This window comes from Loxodonta africana, chromosome 1, assembly GCF_030014295.1.
Source record: "Loxodonta africana isolate mLoxAfr1 chromosome 1, mLoxAfr1.hap2, whole genome shotgun sequence".
NCBI classification, from domain to species: Eukaryota; Metazoa; Chordata; class Mammalia; order Proboscidea; family Elephantidae; genus Loxodonta; species Loxodonta africana.
Genome location: NC_087342.1, coordinates 99,057,630 through 99,067,887, shown reverse-complemented (window position 1 = coordinate 99,067,887; position 10,258 = coordinate 99,057,630). Strand labels below are relative to the sequence as shown.

At 45.9% G+C, this 10,258-nt stretch overlaps 1 pseudogene; it reads right to left on the bottom strand.

Moving 5' to 3' along the window:
- Nucleotides 1–6,660: 6,660 nt before the first annotated feature.
- On the bottom strand, nt 6,661–7,860 carry LOC111750336 (hyaluronan synthase 3-like; annotated as a pseudogene).
- Nucleotides 7,861–10,258: the final 2,398 nt, after the last annotated feature.

Below are 10,258 nucleotides of genomic sequence, written 5' to 3'. Positions count from 1 at the left end.
GAATTAATCACAACCATATTAATGGTGCTGCCTTACATTTTAAAAGCACCACAGATTTCAAAGCATTTGAATATCCACAATCTATTTGATCCTTTCAACAACCCTGGGAGGTAGAGTAGGCATTATTATCTCTATGTTGTTGTTGGATGCCATCGAGTCAACTCTGACCCACTGAGTCGATTCTGACTCATAGCGACCTCATATGACAGAGTAGAACTGCTCCATACGGCTTCCAGGGTTGGAATCTTTACCGAAGCAGACTGCCACATCTTTTTCCTGCAGAGCAGCTGGTGAGTTAAAACTGCTGACCTTTCGGTTAGCAGCCTAGCCCTTAACCGTTGCACCACCAGAGCTCCTTTTATTATCTATTTATTATCTCTATTTTCTAGCTAAAATTGAACCTCACAAAGGGCAAATGACATGCCCAGGCTCAACTAGCTTCTGAGTGGTGGAACTTGGATTCAAAGCTTTCAAGTACTCAGTGTGCTTTCACAGCTGCTGCCTCACGTGTTATCTGTCCCTCCCACACCTCCCACCCCTGGACATCACATTTGACCACAAATGATTATGAAGTACCCAAGGACCCAGAAGTGGGAGCAGACCTGGGTCTCAGCCCCATGTTTTTATTCTTAACTTTGCACAACACTTGCTGCCTCTTCCTCTAGGTTGTCTATGAGTCAGCCTGCCATTCTCACTGCCACTCTCCCTGCCCGAGTTTTATCAGCACACAGTAGTCACCCTACGTTACTTAGCCTTCGCCAAACCCTCGTGGAGCCCTAGGCCTTGTGCCAGGCTTTGAGGATACAGGCATGACTACATCCGTGTCCCTGCCCTCAAGGGCCTCCCAGGGAAATGGTGGTTCAGATACCCTAAAACAGGTCGTGGCCACAGGACCAAGAAAGAGCACTGATGGTGAGATGTGCAGGGCGGGGGTCTGAGGAGGGGCGGGGTAGTGGTAGGCTGCTTCCTCTCGTTGGTCTTCTGGCCTCCAGGTTCTCGCCCGTCACAGGCCTGTACACAGCACACTCAGTCTTCCTTAGGCACTCTGTGTTCTGTGTGTCCCTGGTCAAGATTCTTTAGTAACTTCACGGTGCCAGGACTTCAGTGTGGCATTTAGTGCCCTCATTATCTGGCCCCCACATCTCACTGCTCCTCAGTACTACCCTCTGGGCCAACCATAGCTTTCTCCTGAATGGCCCAGGCATTTATTGCTGCATATTCCTATGATCTGATCAAAGGAATCATAGTAATAACCATATTGCTTCTCTATGTCACTCTGCTAAGTGCATTTTTTTCATATTATTTCATGTAATCCTCACAACTCCATGTGGTAGGTATCATCTTTATTTTATAGATGAGAAAACCAAGGTTCTGAGAGGTTAGATAACTTGCCCAAGTCACACAGCAAGAACATGGCAGAGCTGGAACTCAGCCCCCTGAGTCAAACCCAAAAAGTGACCCCACTCTTGCCATTCCTCTCCACTGAGATGATGGGCACAAAATGACATATATAAGGGTTTGTCTCCTCATTCTGGCTGCTCCCACACTGGAAATACCCACTTTCTCCTCCAAACCAAAACCAAACCAAACCCATTGCCATCCAGTCAATTCCAACTCATAGCAACCCTATAGGACAAAGTAGAACTACCGCATATGGTTTCCAAGGAGCAGCTGGTAGATTCGAACTGCTGATCTTTTGGTTAGCAGTCATTGCTCTTAACCACTGTGCCACCACGGCTCCTTTCTCCTCCTTCAGAGATGCCGATATTGCACTTCCCTCAATACTCCCTAGGGACTTTCTCTCACCTTTAAATTCTCTCAGTTTTTACATGCTCCCTTTATACCATGTGATCATGGATTACTTAAGCTTCCATTGCCTTGGAATTGTTCTCTAGGGATTTCATGGAGGTTCATTTGAGCCTGACTACAAAACTACTATTCAGACTGACTAGACAGCCAACATCCATAATAATAACTAGCAATTAATGTTGCTGAAAATGGAGACCAGTTATTCAGAACACCAGTAGATGCATCAAGAAGGACTCACAGTATAATTAGCATGGTCATATCTCTGGGCTACAGTCTCCTCGTCTGAAAAATGCAGGGTCTTGGACTAGCTGGTCTCTGTTGTTGTGTGCCATTGAGTTGACTCATACCAACCCAATGTGACAGAGCAGAATCGCCACATACGGTTTTCCAGGATGTAATCGTTACAGAAGCAGATCTCCAGGTCTTTCTCCCGAGGAGCTGATGGGTGGATTTGAACTGCCAACTTTTCTGGTTAGCAGCCAAGCACTTAACTGTTGTGCCACCAGGGCTCCAAGATTTATTTATTGTGCTCTCACCATTTATTAGGTACTGCTCAAGGTACTGAGGATAAAACAGACAAAAATCTTTGCCCTCATTCTAGTAGGAGGAGACAGACAATAGACAAAGTATATATGTAAAACATCTACTGTGTCAGTTGATGATAAGTGTTATGGGAAAATATAAAGCAGGGAAGAGAAGAAAGGATGTTGAGGAGTGACACCTGGCTTACATTTTGAAAGGTTCACTAGCTGCAGGTAGAGAACTGACCACTACAGGAAAAACAAGCAAGCAAGGAGACCAATTAAGAGGTAATTGTAGTAATCCAGACAAGAGATCCACCAGTGTGTCACACTGTGGTGGGTTGCATGTTGCTCTGATGCTGGAAGCTGTGCCATTGGTATTTTAAATGCTAGCAGGATCACCCATGGTGGACAGGTTTCAGCAGAGCTTCCAGACTAAGACAGACTAGGAAGAAGGACCTGGCTATCTACTTCTAAAAAACTTGGCCGGTGAAAACCTTATGAATAGCAGTAAGACATTGTCTGATATAGTGCCAGAAGATGAGCCCCTCGGGTTGGAAGGTATTCAAAATATGACCGGGGAAGAGCTGCTCCCTAAGAGATGGAGTGACACAGTGGCTACAACAAGGGGCTCAAACATAGCAACAATTGTGCAGGATGGTGCAGAACCGGGCAGTGTTTCCTTCTGCTGTACATAGGGCCACTATGAGTTGGACCTGACTCAACAGCACCTAACAACAGACAAGGGATGTTGGTGTGGCTTGGACAAGGATTGTAGAAGAAGGTCAGATTTTGGATACAATTTGAAGGTAAAACCAAAACCCAAACCAAATCAGTTGCCGTTGAGTTGATTCTGACTCATAGCAACCCCATGTTTCAGAGTAGAACTCCACTCCCCAGAGTTTTCAAGGCAGTGATCTTTCAGGAGCAGACCATCAGGCCTTTTTTCTGAGGTGCCTTGGGTGGGTTCGAACCACCCCAACCTTTAGTTAGTAAAGTAGTTGAGCACTTAACCATTTGGGCCACCCAGGGACTTCTTCTGAAGGTAAAGCCAGCATAATATACTGATAGATTGTATGTGGAGTGGACTCAAGGATGTCTCCAAGATTTTGGCTAGGAAGGAAGAAGCATCTGGGAGAATGGAGTTACCATTAACTCAGGTGGGGAAGACAAAGGGAGGAGAAGGTTTTGAAGAGACGTGTAGAAATGTGGAATAGGCCGTTGGATACGTGAGCCTGGATTTTAAGAGGGAGGTCCAGCCTGGAGCTATAAGTGGGAGAGTCATCAGGATATGGCTGATATATCAGACACCTTTTAAGCACTACTCCAAGTCCTCTTGGTCCCTCCTCTTCCTTTAACTGTTATGCAGGCTTTGGCCAGATTTGCAATGGTACAAGCTAACATTGCCTCACCTCTGCTGCTTGGTGTACCTCTTGCTTCCCGCCCCAGGGTGGCTGCAGGGCACTGCAAGAACTCACTTGGCACTGCCATAGGTACAGCCCAGGTTGTGGGGGAGTTGATGCCCATGGCCACCTTTTACCAATAGGGAATGGAGGCTGATGGGTAAATGCTTCCCCTTTTCACTCCTCGGTAGACAATTTTGAGTCTCCTTAGAAGGTTCTGTGGAATCAAGCTTCAGTTGCTCATAGTGGTGGTCAGTTCAATAATCCATGATTGAATTGGTTTTCCTTTATTCCGTGTTTCACTTCCCCTATCCCACATCCCTGCTCTCTAGAATTTCATCCCCAGGTAAATGACCTGTTTGCAAACCTTTTATTAAAGTTCTGCTCCTAGGGAAATCTAGGCTAAGACAGATGGTATTTAACACCATGAGACTGTGTGAGATTGCCAACGGAGTGAAGAAGTTGGAGGACAGACCCAAGGACTGAGTCCTGGGACCCTCCAACATTTAGAGCTGAAGGAGATGAGGAGAACCTGGCAAAGGAGATCCTGAAGGAGTAATCAAGAGAATGTAGTATCTTGGAAGCCAAGTGAAACGTGTTTCAAGGAAGAAGGAATGATCCTTGCTGAGTAGTCAAGTAAGATGAAGACTGAGCGATGACCACTAGGTTTAACCACATGGAGAGAACTGGCAACCTTAACAAAGAGTAGTTTGGGTGGAGGAGCTGTGCAGTGATTGAAATGGGTTCAAGAGAGAAAAGAAGGGAAGAAAGCATAAACAGTTATTTGAAGGAGTTTTACCTAGGAGAGTAGAGAAATGGAGGAGAAGCTGAGGAGGAAGTAGAGTCAAGGTAAAACCAAAAACCGAGTTGATTCTGACTCATAGTGACCCTGTAGGACAGAGTAGAACTGTCCCACAGGGTTTCCAAGGCTGTGATCTTTACAGAGGCAAACTGCCCCATATTTCTCCCTTGGAAAGTCTGGGGGGCGTTGAACCATTGACCTTTTGGCTAGCAGCTAAGCACTTAACCACTGAAGCACCAGGGCTTCTTAGAGTCAAGATAGACTTTATTTTATAAGATGGGAGAATTTACAGCATTATATGCTGATAGGACGGAGCCCTGGTGGCGCAGTGGTTAAGCTCTAGGCTGCTAACCGAAAGGTTGGTGGCTTGAGCCCACCAGCTGCTCCATGGAAAAAAGATATGGCAGTCTGCTTTCGTAAGGATTATAGCCTTGGAAACCCTATGGGGCAGTTCTACTCCGTCCTATAGGGTTGCTATGCCTCAGAATCAATTCCATGGCAATGGGTTTGGTTTGGTTTTTGGATGTTGATGGGAATGATTCAGCAAAGAAGAGAAAATAGATAATGAAGCGGGGAGAGGGAGACTTGCTGGAGTGAGGGGATGGGATTCACTGTACAAGTGAAGGTATTTGCCTTCGGCGCACAGTTTATCCCTAAACTGGGGCAGTGGGAGGAAGGGAAGCAGGGAAGCCAAGTAGGTGGGCAAATGCCTTGCTGAGACTCATCAAGTACTTGAACTGCAAAAGGTCATCAAGAGTGAGCCTATTCTGTCCATCATTTCCCTCTATGTATTTTACGGGTAAGACCCAGAGAGAAGTGACTTGCCCAAGAACACACTACTGATTAGAGACAGAGTTGGAATTAGAATCCAAGGCTCCTACTGCCCCACCCAGCACACTGTGGCTCTCTCCTTGGCCAGGATCCTTAGCATATTTTCAGTCATCCCAGCAATGCTCTGGGTGTTGTTAAAAAAAAAAAAAAAAAAAATCCAAACCTGTTACCATTGAGTCGACTCTGACTCATAGTGACCCCTACAGGACAGAGTAGTATTGTTAAGTGCTGTCAAGTTGATTTTCCACTCTTAGCAACCCCATGTGACAGAGTGGAACTGCTCCATGGGGTTTCCTAGGCTGTATCTTTACGAAGCAGATCACCACGTCTTTCTCTCAAAGACCCAGTGGGAAGATTTGAACCCCCAACCTTTCAGTTAGCAGCCGGACACTTAACCATTGAGCCTCCAGGACTCTGTACTGCTCTGGGTAGTGGGTGGATAGTCATGCGGGATCCAGGAAGGATGTTATTGTTATTAGCAGTCAAGGAGTCAGCCCCTATCTCATGGCAAATTCATGCACAACAGGATTGGACTGTTGTGCTCTATAGGATTTTCATTGGCTGATTTTGGGGAGTTGATTGCCAGGCCTTTCTTCCTAGTCTATCTTAGTCTGGACGCTCCACTGAAACCTGCTCAGTGTCATAGCAACACATAAGCCTCTACTGATAGGCAGGTGGTCGCTGTGCTTGAAGTGCATTGGCTGGGAATCAAACCCAGGTTTTCCACACGGAAGGTGAGGATTCTACCCACTGAACCACCAGGCATTAGAAGAGAGAAATAGAGAAAAGAGCCAACTTCAGAATAGTACTAACAAGCCATGGGATTAGGTAATTTGGAAAGTTTACTGACGAATTTAAGGGATTTTCCTAGATGATTTAGTCAACTTAATCACAGTAAGGAAAGATGCAAACTGGCAGAATGGGTCGAGAAAATCTGTCAAAATGCAGAGGAAGAAAATGCAGAAGGGAGGATATTATAAATCCAAATGCAAACATAAGAGCATGAATCCTTGTGGAATATAGACACCTGGTTTCAAATATTGTTAGTCTTGTTTCCCAATTTGGGGTTTGGAAATACCATCACTTGAAGCTTAGATTGCATTTGAATTATGGTGTTGGCAAAGAATATCGAATATACTGTGGACTGCCAGAAGGACAAACAAATCCGTCTTAGAAGAAATACAATCAGAATGCTCCTTAGAAGTGAGGATGGTGGGACTTTGGCTCATTTCAGACATGTCATCAGGAAAGACCAATCTCTAGAAAAGGTCATTATGGTTGGTAAATTGGAGGTTTGGGGAAGGTGAGGGAGACCCAGGGTGAGACAGATTGACACAGTGGCCAAAACAATGGACTCAAACACAGCCACGATCATGAAGATGGCACAGGACAGGCCAACGTTTTGTTCTGTTATACATAAGGTCACCATGAATCTGAGCCAATTCAACAGCACCTAACAACAACAACAACATGAAGCATCTCGACGGTACAGGCTGGATTGAGCACAGTGTCAGAGTCACGTACCTGGATGTAGTCCACCAAATCTCCAAGGGACTTGAAGGCCATGTACATGACCTCACGCTTTCCTCCCCACTTCTGCATGATGCACGAGAAGGTGCTGGCCCACACCACATCCCGCACACGGTGCATGCCCTCCTGCAGGCTGGCCTCAGTCTCACCCTCACCCGCCTCGTGGAAGTTGCTGCACCACACAAAGAAGCCGGCTTGCTCAGTGCCACCCAATACCTCATGGAAGATGTCCAGCATGTAGGCGTCCTCCTGGCGATTGCCATCCACCACCATGATCACCTTGAGGTTAGGGAAAGCGATGTGCTGAGCCGAGCACAGGCACTTGCGCTAGTAGTCGGGGTCCTCCTGGTAGGTGGCGATGCAGAGTGCCACTGAGGCCCGTGGCATGCGTTCTCATGAATGCAGCATGAGAAATGGTCAGTGAGTCTCCAGGAGAGAGAGGCCATGAAAAAGAGACACAGAGATGCTGCTGGTTCCATGGAAGAGCCACACACCAGGCCTTGCCTTAACCTCTAGGAAACTTATAAAACCACTGCATTCTCTTTCTCTGATTCCATTCATTTCACAAACGTTCTCTGTGCTTTTGATTTGTGGGAGGCACTATTCTAAGTGCTATAGGTGTGCAAGGCAAGGGAGTGGGGGAATATACAGAACAGATAAGCTGTAAGGGGTCCTGCCCTCACATTTTACAGTCTTCTAGTAAGAATAAGCTGTTCACACATTTGACTGCGATTTCATGCCCAGCACGCAGTCTTCTGGTTATTCATTCTGCTCCTCAGTTATCTTAGTCCTGGAAGAAAGGGGGTGTATAGTATGGGGGAGACTGTGTCTCCAGTCACTGCAAAGACAGCTGACTGTAGATTCAAAAATATAAATTATAAACCTGTCTTGGGTACAAATTACTCCCATGTGTGCTTGTTGAGCGTGATCCACTTATCTCTAGGGCTGATTGCTAGTTAAATCCTGCCCAAGTACCTGAAAGCCTGTTAGTTTTAGGACAGACAGGAGAAAGGAGCCCGCCTGAAATTCAGGCTTCAGATTTAACCTTAAGCCAAATGCTCTAATATAGTTTGAGGAATGCTGAAGCTGGTACAGTCTGTGACACCTGTCTTTCCTTTTCCACCAAAACAAAATTAAAGAGAACCACAAGGTCCTGGTTTCCTGACTTCTGGCCCCTAGGGTGTTGAGGGTAGGTTGAGAATAAGATTAAGAGCTGGAATGTCACAATGGAATAATCCAGGAAATGCTTCTCTGAAGAAATGATCAAGAATGTTTCATTTCCGTCGCCCTTCCTAGCCTTTGGAAAGCCCTTGCCTATCAGTGATTTCATGGGATCCTCACATTCAGTCCCCACCCCCACTCGCCCTCGCCTCACCGCCCCCCCAATGAGGTAGGTGGAGTTGGTGTTATTATCACCATTTTGCAGCTGAAGAGACTGAGGCTCCATGAGGTTATATCACTGGGTCCAGGTCACATGCCTAATAAGCAGTTAGCTTGAACTTGAGCCCAGGTCTCCTGACTGTGAGTCTAATGCCCAGGTGTCAGCGAGCCATTCCTTGGTGGCTATGCTGCCTGCTCAGCCCCTCAGCTCTCAGACGAGAGGTCTGGGATGAGGACAAGGACTTCACTCCCAGAACAATCTGGGCTTGAGTCTCAGCTTTGGCCCTGACCAGCTGTATCACCTAAGTTCCTTAGCCATCTCAGTGCCCCTGTTCTCTCATCTGTAAAACAAACAAAATAATAGTACCTCCCCATAAGGTTTCTGGGGAGAGTGAACGAGATATTAGCCAGTTGTTGCGGAGTTGAGTACAACTCGTGGCAACTCCGTGTGTGTCAGAGTAGAGCTGTGCTCCATATGATTTTCAATGGCTGATTTTTCCAAAGAAGACTGCCAGAACGTTCTTCTGAGGTGCCTCTGGGTGGACTTGAACTGCCAACCTTTGTAGTTAGCAGCCACATGCAGTTAACTGGATTTGCGGCCATAAGGGCAACTAGTTGGATTTTTTTTTTTTTTTGGTAAATGAGATATTACACATAACATTCAAAACACAATGTCCAGAATGGTGCAAGACATCAATAAATGTTAATTTCCTCCATCCTTCCCCAAAAGTCTATTTTCCTATAAGGCACAACAGCCCAAAAGATAGTATTTAGGAACCTTGGAGAAGTTTCCCTGTGTTCCTTCCTTGTCTCTCCTGCTCTTCCCTCTCTTTCTCTATAATAATGCTACCTCACATTTTTACAGCTCTTCTTCTCAAAGTGCTTTCCCACTCAGCACCTTTGGGATCCTCCTGACAGCCCTGTAAGATAAATAGAACTGAAATTTCCCATCCCTTGTTACAAATGAGGAAACTGAGGCAAGAGAGGTAAATCGACTGCCCTAAAGCAAACCCCTGTTGACCAATGAGCTAGAACTCTCTTTGCCCCTTTAGTTTCAACTCTGTTATTGGAAATCTTTGTTTAAGTGTGTGGCTTTCCTTTTCTACCTTTGGAAGTGGAAACTACGGACCTACTTGAATCTCTGCTAGCTCAGGATTATCTTTCAGAACTAAAACAGAGGAGCAAAGTGGTTTGCAGCCTAAAGACTCCTCCAGCCCACTCAGCCTCTGCATATCAAGACGCGGGACTGTGGGTTGGGATGGCAATCCAGTGTAAGGGGCAAATTCCATCTGGGCAAAGACCAGCAAAGAGCTGACTCCCTCCAAGTAGGGGAAGAGTTGAAAGGTCAAAAAGGCACTCTCTAGTCTGAGATTCCGGTGCCAGCTCTGCAAGTTGCTATCTGAGAGCACCTTGACCAAGTCAAGGTGCACCACCGTTTCCTCATCTATAACAGGAAGACCAATTTGATAATGTCTCAACCCCCTTCCTGATAACCCAAAAGGGATTTGTTTGAGGACAACAGTGATACTTTATAGGCAATTGTCTTAGTTCCTTAGTACTCCTGGAACAGAAATACCACAAGTGGGTGGCTTTAACAAACAGAAATTTATTTTCTCACAGTTTGGGAGGCTAGAAGTCTAAATTCAGGGTACTGGCTCTAGGGGAAGGCTTTCTTTTTCTGTCAGCTCTGGGGGAAGATCTTTGTCTCTGCAGCTTCTGTTCCTTGATTCTTTGGTGACCTTCAAGTGGTGTGGCATCTCTTTTCCCCATCTGTGCTCGTCTGTGTCTGTGCCTAAACTGCTCTTTTATATCTCAAAGTGATTGGCTTAAAACACACCCTACGCTGATATGGTCTCATTAACATAACAAAGAAAATCCTGTTCCCAGATGGGATTACATTCACAGGTATTAAAAAAAAAAAAAAAAAGCCGTTGCCCTTGAGTCAATTCCAACTCACAGTGACTCTATAGGACAAAGTAGAA